Here is an 18,081-nt window from a genome sequence, read left to right as displayed (position 1 = left end):
TTTAGGTGTTCAAAGACCACTGTGGCTGCTGCATGGAAGAGAAAGAATAAGGGAGAGTCACAGTGAAATGGAGAGAGAGATGCTCTCAATCATTCAGGCAAAAGCAATAGTTGGTGGTGGGGATAAAGGGAACTAACAGATGTGTCTTAAATCTGGCCGGCATCAGCAAGGCTTTTTCAAAGGACTGTGCTCTTCGGCCCCAAACCTTTCCCTTCTTTGGGGCTTTTTATCAACACAGAACTTAGGGCCGTAAAACTAGGACTTCACACTCCATTAACTACCCAACAGGTTTTGGTCTGTGCCTCTGGTGGCAGGGACATCCCTTATTAGATTTCCTTTGGAAGTCATTTCCCAGGGTGAGGGCTGAGTTGTGGAAGGATGTGGAAGAAAGATGAGAAACAGTTAAGCCAGAGCTTAATGAGCCAAATGGCCAATTACTTATCCTTATCTTTTCACACAGGGTTATCCTGGACTGCATACCATTTAAGTGTTCATAGTTTAAGAAAATCAATTTAAAATTTCATAGTTTAAGATATATTGGGCCTTTGTGGCTGAACTCTCCTTATAACAGTATCTATACACAAGTTAACATTTCTACACACCTAACAAAAAAACCCTCAACTTTATGCTTTAGCAGGGGTACGTTTACACTGTAGGGAATTGTTTTTACATTGCAGATGAAAGGCAACTGTAATTCATTTTTCGTATTTTCATTCAGGGTCTTCTTGCTGGGCTTATAAATATTGTATTTAAGGCCTAAGAACACCTCAAGATATTATGGAAAAGCCAACTGTTATCAACAACAACATTCTCAGAAACTTTGGTGATGCTGACTTTCCCATGGGGAGAAGGGCCAGGATCCAAGTACACAATGGTGAAGGGGAACCCCTGATATTGGTTAGGAAAAAAAAATCAAAATTTCTGGCAGTTCAGGCTGAAATAAGGTTTTATCTTTCAACGTAGGACAAGCAGACACCTACCTTTAAGCCCCCTGAGAACAAGGAAAGCTTCTGTTATTCATTGGTTGAATCCTTTGGCCCCAGAACAGTTCCTGCTATAGAGGGAGCTCTCAGCCGATATTTGCCTGGTGGTGGTGTAGTTGCTGTCGTGTCTGACTCTGTGATCCCATGGACTGTAGCCCGCCAGGCTCCTCTGTCCATGGGATTCTCCAGGCAAGAATACTGGAGTGGGTTGCCATTTCCTTCTCCAGGGGATCTCCCCAAACCAGGGATTGAATCTGGGTCTCCTGCATTGCAGGCAGATTCTTTACCAACTGAGCCACCAGGGAAGCCCTGGTGAAATGTGAACAGTTCGTTCTGGCCCAGGTAAAAACTGGGAGCCCTACGTAGCAGGAAGGCTAAAATAAAATTTTAAAAAAGAAAAAAGAAAGATATGCTTTAGAGTCTGCGAAGGTTTTGCAACTTCCTCACTTGGGAGGTTTCATGATGATACTAGGAATTCTTTAAATTTGCCTAGTTTTCTGACAAGGTTCTCACTTCCTGTTGTTTCTTCTCCATCTTCTCATGAGAGGAAGAGTAAAATTGTGCAAAATAAAGAAGACAAATGGCCATGGGACTGATTCACAGAATCAACCAAACCTTGATTTAGAGCATGAAATCTTAGAATATACTCTCTTCACAGAATTATTGCGATTGCTAGTTTTACAGAAAATACATAATCTACCTCAAGAATAATCATTTTGTAGATCTCCCATGAATATATGAACACACTAGGGAGGATACAATATCCCATTCGGGGCGTATTCTAAGTGTCATACTTCTGTGTATGAAAAAGCCAAGTTCATTATCTGAACACGTACTGAGTCAACTAAAATTCTAATGTGGGATTTCAACCATTTTCTGCATAAATGAGCAACTGCTTTGAGTCACTCAGTATGATTTAAAAAAAAAACCCTCCATTTTCTTATTATTTCAATTATAACAATGATTATAAAGCCTGTTATATTTATTTTATATCATCACTTTACTATATTTAGTGCTGTATAATTTTATAAGCACTTTTACACATTACCTCATTTTATTCTCAAACTTGTAAGAGAGGCTTTAATTTCTTAAAAAAGGAAAGAGACTAAGCAATTCACCCACAGCTAAACTGAAAGTTTATTTCATTCAAATCTGAGTCCCCACCCACATCCCTTGACTCTGTCCATTTTATCTGATAAACTCTGAGGTTTAAATAAATCCATGGCTTTTACATGCATTGAAGACACATAATCTCTGAATTCTTTATCAGTTTACACAAACAAAGAGGGGAAATTAAGCTATATTTAAGATTATCTTGATAATCTTGAGAAAAATGTTAACTGAATTCCTTGAATGATGATGGGTGTCTATTCCTGGGTTATGTGTGTGGAGGGGTCTGCATCTGTGCATGCCTGCATCTATGTGTGTATGGGGCTTATTTTCTGTTTTTAAGGAGAAACTGAACTTCAGCTCAGAAAAATAAGTGTGAAACATGACTGCTAATTATATGGCTCATACATCACTCTTTTTCTCGAGTACTGAATGATTACACTACTGGGTCTAAATAGGTTTTCCTTCTTATTAAGTATTCCTTTCCACATAAATCCAAGTGTGCAAGTACCAAAATGAAGAGAAATGGAAACGATTTTTTGAAACAGAGTTGTTTCATTCATATACTACAATAAAAACCCCTTAGGTTAGAACCTTGGGGAGAAGAAAAACGACCATTTAGAGGAGCTTGAAAAATCTCCTTAGAAGAATGACTGGAGAAATTAAAAAGTACCATGGAAAATCCCTGGAATGGAAAAAGGTAAGAGCCACAGAAAACTTTTCTTCTTTCTTGTTCATTCAACAAGAACATATTGAACATAATCTATGTATAGATTCTGGGAATGCAAAGATATATAAACTGTGGTCCTTGTCTTGGAGGTTAGATAAGGTAACCATAAGGAAAAAAATAAATAGCATGCCATTATCTAACCCAAGCAATCCACCTTTTAAAAATGTGTAAATGTACACATCTCTTCACCTCATGACCCCCAAAACAATGGCTGAAAAGAGGACACTGATGGAGAAAAGGTTTGGGAGTGGGGGCATGGAGGCATCACAAACTTACTTTAGGACATACTAAGTTCTTAACGCCCATGAAAAGACATCTTGTGGGTGGATAAATGAGTCCAGACCAAACTGTGTCTGGAGCTTAGGAGAGCAGTCTGAGCCAGAGATACAAAATAAATATGGCCAGGAGATAGACAATGTTTAAATCCATGGGATTGGATAAGGTCAGTTCAGAAGAGAATACAGGGACAGAGCCACGTGGGTAGCTGCAACATAGAGGTTAGATGGGGATGCAGACCCTGAGGTTCAACAGCACATATTGACATATCTACCTCTTACCAGCTCTGTGATCCTGGCCAAGCTACTCAATCTCTCTGTGCCTCTGTCTGTTCAACTGTAAAATGGGAAATGACAGCAACAGCTATCAGTTGAGTTGTATTCAATTCAGTTCAGTTCAGTTGCTCAGTCGTGTCCAACTCTTTGCGACCCCATGAATCACAGCACGCCAGGCCTACCTGTCCATCACCACCTCCCGGAGTTCACTCAAACTCATGTTCATCAAGTCGGTGATGCCATCCAGCCATCTCATCCTCTGTCATCCCCTTCTCCTCCTGCCCCCAATCCCTCCCAGCATCAGAGTCTTTTCCAATGAGTCAACTCTTCTCACGAGGTGCCCAAAGTATTGGAGTTTCAGCTTTAACATCAGACCTTCCAAAGAAATCCCAGGGCTGATCTCCTTCAGAATGGACTGGTTGGATCTCCTTGCAGTCCAAGGGACTCTCAAGAGTCTTCTCCAACACCACAGTTCAAAAGCATCAATTCTTCAATGCTCAGCTTTCTTCACAGTCCAACTCTCATATCCATACATGACCACTGGAAAAACCATAGCCTTGACTAGATGGACCTTTGTTGGCAAAGTAATGTCTCTGCTTTTGAATATGCTATCTAGGTTGGTCATAACTTTCCTTCCAAGGAGTAAGCGTCTTTTAATTTCATGGCTGCAATCACCATCTGCAGTGATTTTGGAGCCCCCAAAAATAAAGTCGGACACTGTTTCCGACATGTCAAATAGATGTCTCCCCGTCTATTTGACATGAAGTGCTGGGACCAGATGCCATGATCTTAGTTTTCTGAATGTTGAGTTGTATTAAATGGCATAAAACAGGCAAGGTACTCGTAGTACATCCAAAAACATGTTAGCATTATCTCCAAGAAGGGCCATAGCACACTGGTGGTGGGGGGAAGAACACAGCACTACTGGTTACCTAGTTACAATCTGTGAATGTGACAAATAAGAAACTACTACCTGAAAAGGATTTTCCAGGCTTTGACTACAAGTCTAAACCAGAAGAAATTCTGAAAGTCAAGTTCCCAATGCCCATCTCCTTTCCCTCCACAGTCCCTACATATTCCTCCAAGGACACCCATTCATTCATTCATCAGACATTCACTGAGTGACAACTACATATCAGGAATCAAGACTGTCAGGAGAAATAACAATAACTTCAGATATGCAGATGAGCCACCCTCACTGCAGAAAGTGAAGAAGAACTAAAGAGCCTCTTGATGAAAGTGAAAGAGGAGAGTGAAAAAGTTGGCTTAAAACTCAACATTCAGAAAACTGAGATCATGGCACCCGGGCCCATCACCTCATGGCAAATAGATGGGGAAACAGTGGAACCAGTGACAGACTTTATTTTGGGGGGCTCAAAATCACTGTGGATGGTGACTGCAGCCATGAAATTAAAAGACGCTTGCTCCTTGGAAGAAAAGCTATGACCAACCTAGACAGCATATTAAAAAGCGAGATCTTTACCAACAAAGTTCTGTCTAGTCAAAGCTATGGTTTTTCCAGTAGTCATGTATGGATGTGAGAGTTGGACTATAAAGAAAGCTGAGCACCAAAGAACTGATGCTTTTGAACTGTGGTGTTGGAAAAGACTGTTGAGAGTCCCTTGGACTGCAAAGAGATCCAACCAGTCCATCCTAAAGGAGATCAGTCCTGAAAATTCATTGGAAGGACTGATGCTAAAGCTGAAACTCCAATACTTTGGCCACCTAATGCAAAGAGCTGACTCATTTGAAAATACCCTGATGCTGCAAAAGATTGAAGGCAGGAGGAGAAGGGGACAACAGAGGATGAGATGGTTGGATGGCATCACCGACTCAATGGACATGAGTTTGAATAAACTCTGGGAGTTGGTGACGGACAGGGAGGCCTGGCGTGCTGCAGTCCATGGGGTTGCAAAGATTCGGACATGACTGAGCGACTGAACTGAACTGGCATATCAGGTTCTCTGCCAGATGGTTAGATATATTACAGTCACCCAAATTTACAGTCTGGAGACAGACATTAAACAACAAATAAACATATGAGTTAAAATTAAGAAAAGTTGTAAAAAAGATAAGAATATAGTGCTGCGGTCCAGAAGAAGTGGGGTACTTGCTTTAGTTGCTTTAGATCAGCCATTTGATCCCTGCAAGCATAACATACAATCTCAGATTCCAAAGGTGAGAGGGACGCCAGCCATGGGAGAAGCCAAGTGAAAAGCATTCCAAGCAGAGAGAACAGCAAGTATGAAGACTCAGAGATCAGAGACCACACCAGGAACCAAAGCCTCCAGTGACTGGACACTGTAAAGTGTGAGGCAGGGAGAATACCTGATCACAGGGCTGAAGAGGAGACCTGGGAACAGACCCTGCCAGGCCAGGTTCAATGCTGTTAGGAGTCTGGATTTGATTTTCTAAGGTCAATGCAAAGTTACCAATGAGTTAAAGGCAGAGAGGTGATGGCATCACTTGTTTCAGAACATATACCCTGGGGACTTCCTTGGTGGTCCAATGGCTAAGATTCTGGACTCTTATGCAGGGAACCCAGGTTTGATCCCTGGTTAGGGAAGTAGATGCCACAACTAAAGAGTTTGCCGGCTGCAACTACAGATCCCGCATGTCACAACTACAGAACCCACATGTTTCAACAAAGACTGAAGATCCTGCGTGCCACAACTAAGACCCAAGGCAGCCAAATAAATAAATATTTTTTTAAAATAAAGCACAATTTCAGTAACCCATGGGCAATTCCTAGAGGGAGCATAGGACTGAAAAGAGGACTGACAGTTACTCCAGGAGGCCAGGTGAGACAAGACAGTGGCTGGAACCAGAATGTGGACATGACTACAGGGGAGAAATGGACAGATTTGAGATTTACCTGGAGGTAAATTTGGGATTGGTCCAGTGAGAGTGAGAAAAAATCCAGTGTCTTAGATTCCTGTGCAGGTTGCTTTGCCCAGGAAACTAGGATGGTTACTACCACGCACTGATACAGAGGACGTCAGGGAGAAGAAGGTTGCTGACTTTGGGATATGCATGCTTGAAGTACCTGGGTGACAGTTACACAGAAGATAAGTAGGAAAATGGATACAGGAGTCTGGCTCTCAGAGGGTGGGACTTACTGAGAATCGCAGGCGTGTAGCTGATATTTAAAAGCACAGAACTTGATGAGATCACCGAAGGAAAGAGTGGAGGAAAATGGGAAGGAGCAAGTCTCAGGGCACACTAACACTTAAGAGGTTTGGAAGAGGAGAAAGCAACCATCAAAGAGGACTGAGAAGGAGCCATCAGAGAAGGAGGTGGGAAACAAAGAGAGGGACAAAGCAGAAGCCAGGAGAAATGGGTTTCTAGAAGGATGAAGTGATCAGCAGCACTGGATAAGCCAGGCGCAGTTTAGGTCACCCTTCCTGTGGATACTGGGCTGTTGCATAGAGGTGACCTTGTCCAACAGTGCCCCTGGTCCCAGCCTTGCTGCTGCAGCCACCCTTCACCTGCTTACCCTGCCCATGGCCAGGTCCTGATTCTAATGCAGAGCTGAGGGGGATCTCTGCTCTCATGGTGTCCAGCTTGTTCCTTGAAGGAAAACAGGGAACATCCATGTTCCAGCTGGTTCTCCTGAGTCACAGCTGTATTCGAGACAGGCACACAGGTACTATGCCATGTCCCTCTTCCAGCACACCTCTGTCCCACACAGCATATACCAACCAGTGAACGAAGCCCACAACTCCCCTGGTCCATGCTGGTCAGAGAGCTGTCAGCTATCTGAGAACATCTCATTAAGAGATTAGAAGTGGCTCTGTACTCAGGATTCTGAGGCTGTGGTTTTCCTACACTTTCTCTAAGGATTCCCAGGTGCTGAACACTCCTGGCAATGTCCCAGGTTTCCCCAGATGGACATGCAGCAGGGACCTCCCTCCATCATGACATACATATATCTCTGATTTCAGAGATAAATCTCACTGCAATTGTGAGTTTTGTTTGACCCTATGATGCTTGTCTGAATGAGATCATGATCATGTACAGAGTCATACGTGGAGGATATGTGTGCATGCAGAAGAAATGGACTAGACCTCACGTCTGCCATAGAAACCTTATTCTGGGAAATTTTTATCAATCTATTTTCATTTCAGGTCCATTTTCGCTGATTGGGTTCTAATGAAACAGGATGGTGGCCCTTTTTAAAAGGTAGCAGGAGAAAGGAAAGCAATTTTAAAGGATTTGGTTAATCATTTTTTCATTAAATATTTATTGCATGTTTATTAACCACTTGCCCTGTGCTGGGGAAGGGTCATTTATGTTGTCATAAGGCAACTGGCTTTGGGCTATAACAAAAATGAGATCATTCCTGTCCCTGAGATGCTAATACCTAAGCCACAGAGATAGAAACTATAGGTGAAATTTGGTAGAATTACACAAGAGCTATATGATGATATGCAACCTTTCTTTGGACACTGAATAAAAATAGAATGGAGCAAGCGTATAGTGTAATTGTTAAAAGTCCCAGCTTTGGAGTTAGGGGTCAAGTACCAGACCTGGTATTAGCAGCTAGTGACCTTGAACAAGGTGTTTATAATCTCTGTAAGCCTCAATTCTCTCATCTGTGAAACGGGAACAACAGCAGCACTTATTTCAAAGTTCTTCTGAGGACTATAGGGTTTAAGGGATGCAAAGTACTTAGCTAGTTCCTTATGCACATAAAATACTCTTTAAATGGTAAGAAGGAAGGCTTGTGAATTATTAAAGTGAAAGTGTGTCCCACTCTTTGCAACCCCAGGGAGTGTAGCCCATCAGGCTCCTCTGTTCATAGAATTCTCTAGGCAAGAATACTAAAGTGGATACCCATTTCCTTCTCCAGGTAATCTTCCCAACCCAGGGACTGAACCCAGATCTTTCGCATTGCGGGCAGATTCATTAGAGCATTTGAAAATATGGTTTAAAGTTAAAGCTTTAATTGAGAAACAAGATTTTTTTCTTCCTACCTGGTTTCCCGATTTTGGCCATGAAAATATAGCTATGGAACATTAGGAACAAAGAGGTGTTTGCCTGGAGGTTATGAGGAGGGGCAGCTTCATGTGAAAACGGAACAGGTTCCTTCCCATGGACATCGCAGAGTGAGGGCCTGGCTCACAGAAAGCCGCCTCGCTCTCACTTGTAAGCTCATTTGATTCATCTAAGATACAAGTGCATCCTGGGGTTATATTTGTGCCAAACAGGGACAGGGAACAGGTGAGTAGGGAAGGAAACAGGGGTCTGTTTGGAAATAGCCCCCATGGGTCTAGGTCAGTCCCAGGGTACCCTAAAGTCAACTAGGGGCCCTGCAAGAGGCTGTCGAAATTAAAAAGGTCACCTCAGCTCAAAAGATGATCCCCATAACCTTGAAGACAACTGTCTTAAAAGAGCTGAAACTTCATTAGAGCAGAGAAGACTAAAGGAGACCTAGGCTTAGGTACTTTCCAGAAGTCTCCTTGATGTCACTTGTCAGGTGATCACTGGCCAACAGCCAACCACATGCTGCTCTGTGGTGGAAAGAATGCCTGGGCCAGGTCCTGTCTTGCGAACTTGGGTGAGTCACCTCACTTCTCTGACTATGAACTTCTCACTGGCCACACAGAAACAACCTGATCCCCAGGGCTGCAAACTTTTGGGGCTATTCTACCATACAGATTAAAACAACCTGTGAAACATGGCAAAAACTGCCCAGTCCTGGCTCTGACTGCCTCTTAGAATTGGAGCCTGGCCTCTTCTCTGCCCTCAGTTTCCTCATCTGCAAAACATGGACTAGAATCAGTCTGTTCCAAACTCATTCAGCAGAAGGGTACCTGGAAATCACAGTAGTCTCTGCAGCTGACCATGCATCTCACAACATGAACTGTAACTTAGCATTTTCTTGGGCTCCAAAATCACTGTGGATGGTGACTCCAGCCAGGAAATTAAAAGACGCTTGCTCCTTGGAAGGAAAGCTATGACAAACCTAGTGTGTTAAAAAGCTGAGACATCACTTTGCCGACAAAAGTCTGTACAGTCAAAGCTATAGTAGTCATGTACAGATGTGAGAGCTGGACCATTAAGAAGGCTGAGCACTGAAGAATTGATGCTTTCAAGACATGGTGCTGCAGAAGACTCTTGAAAGTCCCTTGGACTGCAAGGAGATCAACCAGTCAATCCTAAAGGAAATCAACCTTGAAAATTCATTGGAAGGACTGACGCTAAAGCTGAAGCTCTAATACTCTGGCCACCTGATGCAAAGAGCTGACTCACAGGGAAAAAACCCTGATGCTGGGAAAAACTAAGGGCAGGAAGAAAAGGGAGTGACAGAGGATGAGATGGTTGGATGGCATCACTGACTCAATGGACATGAGTTTTGAGTGAACTCCAGTTGATAGTGAAGGACAGGGAAGCTTGGCATCCTGCAGTCCATGGGGTTGCAAAAAGTTGGACATGACTGAACAATTCACTACTCATCCAGTCATGTCATCCACAAAGCTTCACTGAGGGCCTGCTATGAGTAGGGACTGTCCTGGGTGCTGGGCATATACCTGTGGGTGAAACAAACTAAATCCCCATCCTCACAGAGCTCAAGTTCTACTGGGGACACAACCCTCAATAAATAAGATACATGATACTGCCGAGGGTGTGCTCCGAAGAAGAATAAAGAAGGGAGGGAAATAGAAAGTGATGGTGAAAAGGAAATGCTATTTTAGACGGAGTGCTGTGGACAGGCCTTTTGATAAGGTGACATTTGAACAGAAACCTGAAGACGTGGAAAGGAGGCCATTCCATTACCCAGTGAAAGTGTCTTCCAGGCAGAAATCAAAGGATGAGGGCCCGAGGCATAAAGACACTCCATGATGCAATCTATTCAGCACAAAGGGTCACATTGGGGTAGCCGCTTGCCTCTCTCCACTACCCCCTCAGGCAACTACAAGGATTTCACTCTCTCATAACCATACTGTCAGGAGAACAGAGCAAACCCACAAAATTCTGGGGCAAAAAGGAGAGATGAATTTCCAATTAGGAACTCAGATACGACTCTCAGAGAAAAACTAAATAGCAGAGTAGAGGTGGGAGCAGTTACAGAGTGTAACACACACTACGTAGTGTTTTAGGGCTTTCCCACACATTAAATAACGTCATCTTCACACCAACCCCATGAGGCAGGCAGCTTCATTAGCCTGTTCCACTGCAGATGAGGACCTAAAGCACAGAGATCTGGGCTAAGATTACACAGCGAGGAAGGAGGGAGCCTGGATTCTCACCAAGGCAGCTGGGCTCAGACCTGCTGCTTCATGAGAGGACAGCAGGGCTCGTGAATGTATGTTCTTGTGGATTCAATTCCATCATCATTTTATTTTTTGAAAAATGCTTAGTTATACATTGAATTCCAAGGTACAGCAGTTTCCTTTAAATATGCTAATGACATTTTATTGACTATGCCAAAGGCTTTGGCTGTGTGGATCACAATAAACTGTGGAAAATTCTGAAAGAGATAGGAATACCGGACCACCTGACCTGCCTCTTGAGAAACCTATATGCAGGTCAGGAAGCAACAGTTAGAACTGGACATGGAACAACAGACTGGTTCCAAATAGGAAAAGGAGTACATCAAGGCTGTATATTGTCACCCTGCTTATTTAACTTCTATGCAGAGTACATCATGAGAAATGCTGGGCTGGAGGAGGCACAAGCTGGAATCAAGATTGCCGGGAGAAATATCAATAACCTCAGATATGCAGATGACACCACCCTTATGGCAGAAAGTGAAGAGGAACTTAAAAGCCTCTTGATGAAAGTGAAAGAGGAGAGTGAAAAAGTTGGCTTAAAGCTCAACATTCAGAAAACGAAGATCATGGCATCCGGTCCCATCACTTCATGTCAAATAGATGGGGAGACAGTGGAAACAGTAGCTGACTTTATTTTTCTGGGCTCCAAAATCACTGCAGATGGTGACTGCAGCCATGAAATTAAAAGACGCTTACTCCTTGGAAGGAAAGTTATGACCAACCTAGATAGCATATTCAAAAGCAGAGACATTACTTTGCCAACAAAGGTCCATCTAGTTAAGGCTATGGTTTTTCCAGTGGTCATGTATGGACATGAGAGTTGGACCATAAAGAAAGCTGAGCGCCAAAGAATTGATACTTTTGAACTGTGTTGTTGGAGAAGACTCTTGAGAATCCTTTGGACTGCAAGGAGATGCATCCTAAAGGAGATCAATCCTGGGTGTTCATTGGAGGGACTGATGTTGAAGCTGAAACTCCAATACTTTGGCCACCTGATACAAAGAGCTGACTCATTGGAAAAGACCCTGACTCTGGGAAGGATTGAAGGCAGGAGAAGAAGCGGACGACAGAGGATGAGATGGCTGGATAGCATCACCGACTTAATGGACATGAGTTTGTGTGAACTCCAGGAGTTGGTGATGGACAGGGAGGCCTGGCATGCTGCGATTCATGGGGTTGGCAAAGAGTTGGACATGACTGAGTGACTGAACTGAACTGAATGACATTTGTGAATGAATGTCAGGTCAGTGGTTAAAAAAAAAAAAAAAAAGCTGAAGCCTGGTTCTGCCACTCACGTTCCCCGTGTGTTCCTGGCATGCTCCTAGTTCATAAGCCTCAGTTTCCTGATTTGTAAAATGAGGAGAGTATCAAGTATGATTGCCCTGAAGCTACATGATCATATTGCAAGTAGCTCTAAAGAATTTCCTTCTTCCTCCCATAGCTACTGAACGCATGGAGAACATGTTACTAGTTTACAGCTGATGGTAGAATTTTTTTTGGTATATCTGGAACCTAGCCTCTGAAACAGATGGAGAAATGTACACTTCTGGAGGGCTGAAAGGTTCAGAGCAATTGCTAAGCAATTTCAACCCCTTTCAGTGGGGCTGCCATCAACTCAGCTGTGTGTCACTGGGCAAATGACTTCTACTTTTCTGAGCTTCAAGTTTTCTCTGAAAAATGAGGGCATATGTTTCTAAAAAGGCCTTTTTGTTTCATTTTACTTTTTCATTCTTGGTTCCCTAAGGGCTCCTCAGAATTTCTGAGTGTAGTTTCAAAAAAGCTCTTCAGCTGATTCTGACGCAATTCTCTCTCCACAACTCATGTACCTGCACACACACACACACACACACACACACACACACATTCTCTCTTTTCTTTTCTCCCTCCCTCCCTCCCTCCCTCCCTCTCATTATGCCCTGGTAGAGAAAAGCCTCTGAGATACTGTATGTTCCTAAATGGTCACAATGCTCATTCCTTGAAGATAACATTAGCATCAGCCAGGAAATAGGACTTCTCTGGTGCCTCAGATGGTAAAGAAATCGCCTGCAATGAAGGAGACACGGGTTCAACTTCACAGGGTGGGAAGGGCCTCTGGAGAAAGGAATGGCTACCCACTCCAGTAGTCGTGCCTGGGAAATTCCATGGACAGAGGAGCCTGCAGGCTACAGTCCATGAGGTCACAAAGAGTCAGACACAAATGAGCAACTAACACTAACAGATAGGAAACAGATGTATGAAATTGCTCCCCACTCCTCCTTGGCATATCTTTACATGAGGCTCCCCAAGGACTCCATCCAGACTCTAGTCTCATTCTACCTGTTCTCTCTGGAAGACTGCATCCCTTCCCAATGGCCTTAGGTGTCACCTATCTTCCAGATCCCTATCTTTGGTTCAGACCCTTCCTCTGAGTTCCAGATCAGCAACAATGGCCAACATACTATCTACCCCTGATAATCTCATGGGTGCATCACACCCAATGTGTCTAAACCAGATCCACTTTCCTGGAAAACACTGCTCTTCTCACTGTCCCCAGATTCAGCAAATGGCACAATCAGCCTCTTAAGTCCAGGAGTCACCTTTGACTTCTTTTTCCTTAGACCGCATTCAGTCAATTGTTGTGTCTTACTGATTTTACCTCTTACATTTCTCAAATCCATCCATTTCTTTTCATCTCCACCACCACCATCCTCCTTTAAGTCTCCATCATCTAGCTCCTTGAAGACTTCTACAAGCTGGGCTCCCTCTAGTTCCATTCTTGGCTTGTGTGTTCTCGCTGACATCAGAGACATCTTTAAAAATACACTGTGATCCATGGTATCCCATGACTGTCTGGAAAATCACTAAGGTGGCCAATGCATGATCCAGGGACTCCTTTACCTTGTATCATTTTTCCTTTCTCTGGGTTCCAGTCACACGGCCCTCATTTCTTCTTTCCATCACCAGACTCCTAACAGCCTCAGTGTTTTCTCATATGCTATTTTCTCTGCCTGATAAATTCCTGCTCCTTCAGGTTACAAGTTATGTGACAAGTTGAATTACAAGACAGTCCCCAGGATTTCCACCCTACTTGAGTACACACCCTTAATAACAAAATAGGTGGAACCTGTGAATATGAGGGGATGGCATTCCTGGGACTGGGATACTAAACTGTTAACTTTGAGTGAATAAACAGAAAGATTATCCTGGATTGGCCTGAATCAATCAGGTCAGTCTTTGAAACAGTTTCAATGTCAGAGAGGTCCTTCTGCAGGCTTTAAAGAACTAAGTTACCATGTTGTGAGAAAGCCTGGGAAGACCAGGAGTCATGAGCAGCCCCTAAGAGCTGAGAGCAGCCTCTAATTGACAGCCAAGCAGAAAAGGGGGGACTTTAGTCTGACAACCACAAGGAAACAAATTCTGCCAATAACTATGTAAAGGACCTTGAACTCAGAAGAAATGAAGCCTAACGGAAATCCTAATGGCAACCTTGTGGCATCCTGATTGGAAGACCCCAGTGAGTTGTATCCAGACTTATGGCCCACAGAGAAACTATGAGATAATAAACATGGACAGTTCTAAGCTTTTAAAGTTTGATGTAATCTCTTTTTTTTTTTTGCCAGTATATTTTATTTTATTTTTTTTGACATCATTTGTCTGTCTTTTTATTTTATTTTTAATTTTATTTTATTTTTAAACTTTACAATATTGTATTAGTTTTGCCAAATATCAAAATGAATCCGCCACAGGTATACCTGTGTTCCCCATCCTGAACCCTCCTCCCTCCTCCCTCCCCATACCCTCCCTCTGGGTCATCCCAGCAGCAATATAAACCTAATACAGGCTTAATATATTCGTTTAGGATTAACACATACACACTACTATGTATAAAATAGGTTAGCAACAATGACCTACTGTATAGCACAGGGAACTGTACTCAGTATCTTGTAATAACCTATAATGGAAAAGAATCTGGAAGAGAATATACAAAAAAAAAAAATGTATATATATATATACACTCAATGTATACACACACACACACATATATATATATACTTACGTATTCTCTTCCAGATTCTTTTCCATTATAGGTTATTAAGAGATATTACATAAGTTATTATAAGATATATATATATATACACACAACTAGATAACTTTGCCATATACTTGAATTAACCAATGTTGTAAATTAACTGTATTTCAGTTAATAAAATTAATACAGGTTATAACTCCATTAATTCTGAAATTACATATTTAACTGTTGTCTCTAGGAAACCCTACAGCTTCCTCAGCTGTATTCCTAGAACCCAGATATTACTAAGCACATAGTTATGGAGGATGAACATCTTGGGACCTAGAATATAAGGAACTTTCTCTTATTATTGATTACCTTGTTAAAACACTACCTTTAACATTACCTTGTTAAAAAACTCATCTTCTTGTCACTATGAAGGTTTCAATGTGGTTTAAATTTACATATGAGAAACTTAAGTAAATACTTCTCCAGGTCACAACCAGGAAGAATGCAAAGCTGAAGAGCTAGGCACAAATCTGCACATTTCCTCAGAGGTTCCCTGTGTTGCAATTAAGTGAACACTGATGCAACATGCTCTTGGTTACTCTGCATCAACCCTGGTGATCCCTATATCAAGCCTAGGAAACTCACTGCATTGGCCTACCTGAAGAAAATCCATATTTGGCATATTAAGCTATGTTATGCTGTAGCAACAAATAAACCCAAATATCAGTGATTTAAAATGGTAGGTAATTCTCCAAGCCAGGCTTCAATAGTACGTGAACTGTGAACTTCCAGATGTTCAAGCTGGATTTAGAAAAGGCAGAGGAACCAGAGACCAATTTGCCAACATCTGTTGGATTAAAGAGAAAGCAAGAGAATTCAGAAAAACATTACTTCTGCTTTATTGATTATGCCAAAGCCTTTCACTGTGTAGATCACAACAAACTGTGGAAAATTCTGAAAGAGATGGGAATACCAGACCACCTTACCCGCCTCTTGAGAAATCTGTATGAAGGTCAAGAAGCAACAGTTAGAACTGGACATAGAAGAACAATCTCATTGTAAATTGGGAAAGGAGTATGTCATGAGAAACACTGGGCTGGAGGAAGCACAAGCTGGAATCAAGATTGCCGGGAGAAACAGCAATCACCTCAGATTTGCAGATGACACCACCCTTATGGCAGAAAGTGAAGAAGAGTTAAAGAGCCTCTTGATGAAAGTTAAAGAGAAGAGTGAAAAAGCTGGCTTAAAATTCAACATTCAGAAAACTAAGATCATGGCATCTGGTCACATCAGTTCAGTTCAGTCACTCAGTTGTGTCCGACTCTTTGTGACCCTGTGAACCACAGCACGCCAGCCCTCCCTGTCCATCACCAACTCCCAGAGTCCACCGAAACCCATGTCCACTAAGTCAGTGATGCCATCCAACCATCTCATCCTCTGTCATCCCCTTCTCCTCCTGCCCTCAATCTTTTCCAGCATCAGGGTCTTTTCAAATGAGTCATCTCTTCGCATGAGGTGGCCAAAGTATTGGAGTTTCAGCTTTAGCATCAGTCCTTCCAATGAACACCCAGGACTGATCTGCTTTAGGATGCGCTGGTTGGATCTCCTGGAAGTCCAAAGGACTCTCAAGAGTCTTCTCCAACATCACAGTTCAAAAGCATCAATTCTTTGGCGCTCAGCTTTCTTTATAGTCCAACTCTCATATCCATACATAACCACTGGAAAAACCATAGCCTTGACTAGACGGACCTTTGTGGTCAAAGTAATGTCTCTGCTTTTTAATTTGCTGTCTAGGTTGGTCATAACTTTCCTTCCAAGGAGTAAGCATCTTTTAATTTCATGGCTGAAGTCACCATCTGCAGTGAATTTTGAGCCCTAAAAAATAAAGTCTGACACTGTTTCTACTGTCTCTCCATCTATTTGCCATGAAGTGATGGGACCAGATGCCATGATCTTAGTTTTCTGAATATTGAGTTTTAAGCCAACGTTTTCACTCTCCACTTTCACTTTCATCAAGAGGCTCTTTAGTTCTTCTTCACTTTCTGCCATAAGGGTGGTGTCATCTGCATATCTGAGGTTATTGATATTTCTCCCGGCAATCTTGATTCCAGCTTATGCTTCCTCCGGCCCAGGGTTTCTCATGATGTACTCTGCATAGAAGTTAAATAAGCAGGGTGACAATATACAGCCTTGATGTACTCCTTTTCCTATTTGGAACCAGTCTGTTGTTTCATGTCCAGTTCTAACTATTGCTTTCTGACCTGTATACAGGTTTCTAAAGAGGCAGGTCAGGTGGTCTGGTATTCCCATCTCTTTCAGGATTTTCCACTGTTTATTGTGATCCACACAGTCAAAGGCTCTGACATAGTCAATAAAGCAGAAATAGATGTTTTTCTGGAACTCTCTTGCTTTTTCAATGATCCAGCAGATGTTGACAATTTGATATCTGGTTGCTCTGCCTTTTCTAAAACCAGCTTGAACATCTGGAAGTTCATGGTTCATGTATTGCTGAAGCCTGGCTTGGAGAATTTTGAGCATTACTTTACTAGCATGTGAGATGAGTGCAATTGTGCGGGAATTTGAGCATTCTTTGGCTTCGCCTTTCTTTGGGATTGGAATTAAAATTGACCTTTTCCAGTCCTGTGGTCACTGCTGAGTTTTTCAAATTTGCTGGCATATTGAGTGCAGCACTTTCACACCATCATCTTCCAGGATTTGAAACAGCTCAACTGGAATTCTATCACCTCCAGTAGCTTTGTTCGTAGTGATGCTTTCTAAGGCCCACTTGACTTCATATTCCAGGTTGTCTGGCTCTAGGTGAGTGATCACACCATCATGATTATCTGGGTCGTGGAGATCTTTTTTGTACAGTTCTTCTGTTTATTCTTGCCACCTCTTACCTCTTTTTAATATCTTCTGCTTCTGTTAGTTCCCTACCATTTCTGTCCTTTATTGAGCCCAACTTGGCATGAAATGTTCTCTTGGTAACTCTAATTTTCTTGAGGAGATCTCTAGTCTTTCCCATTCTGTTGTTTTCCTCTATTTCTTTGCATTGATCCCTGAGGAAGGCTTTCTTATCTCCCCTTGCTATTCTTTGGAACTCTGCATTTAAATGGGTATATCTTTCCTTTTCTCCTTTGCTTTTCACTTTCCTTCTTTCCACAGCTATTTGTAAGGCCTCCTCAGACAGCCATTTTGCTTTTTTGCATTTCTTTTTCTTGAGGATGGTCTTGATACCTGTCTCCTGTACACTGTCATGAACTTCCATCGATAGTTTATCAGGAACTCTATCAGATCTAGTCCCTTAAATCTATTTCTCACATCCACTGTATAGTCATAAGGGATTTGATTTAGTTCATACCTGAATGGTGTAGTGGTTTTCTCCACTTTCTTCAATCCGGTCCCATCACTTCACAGCAAATAGATGGGAAAA

The 18,081-nt window shown here is 42.4% G+C and overlaps 1 protein-coding gene across 20 annotated transcripts in view; it reads right to left on the bottom strand.

The window, feature by feature from the left end:
• ANO4 (anoctamin 4) overlaps nucleotides 1-18,081 on the bottom strand; it is a 433,316-nt gene that overhangs the window by 143,140 nt on the left and 272,095 nt on the right. The window lies entirely within an intron of this gene.

This window comes from Bos taurus, chromosome 5, assembly GCF_002263795.3.
Source record: "Bos taurus isolate L1 Dominette 01449 registration number 42190680 breed Hereford chromosome 5, ARS-UCD2.0, whole genome shotgun sequence".
Classification (NCBI taxonomy): domain Eukaryota; kingdom Metazoa; phylum Chordata; class Mammalia; order Artiodactyla; family Bovidae; genus Bos; species Bos taurus.
Note: the sequence above shows the minus strand (reverse complement) of the source record. Positions and strands in the feature narration are given on the sequence as shown.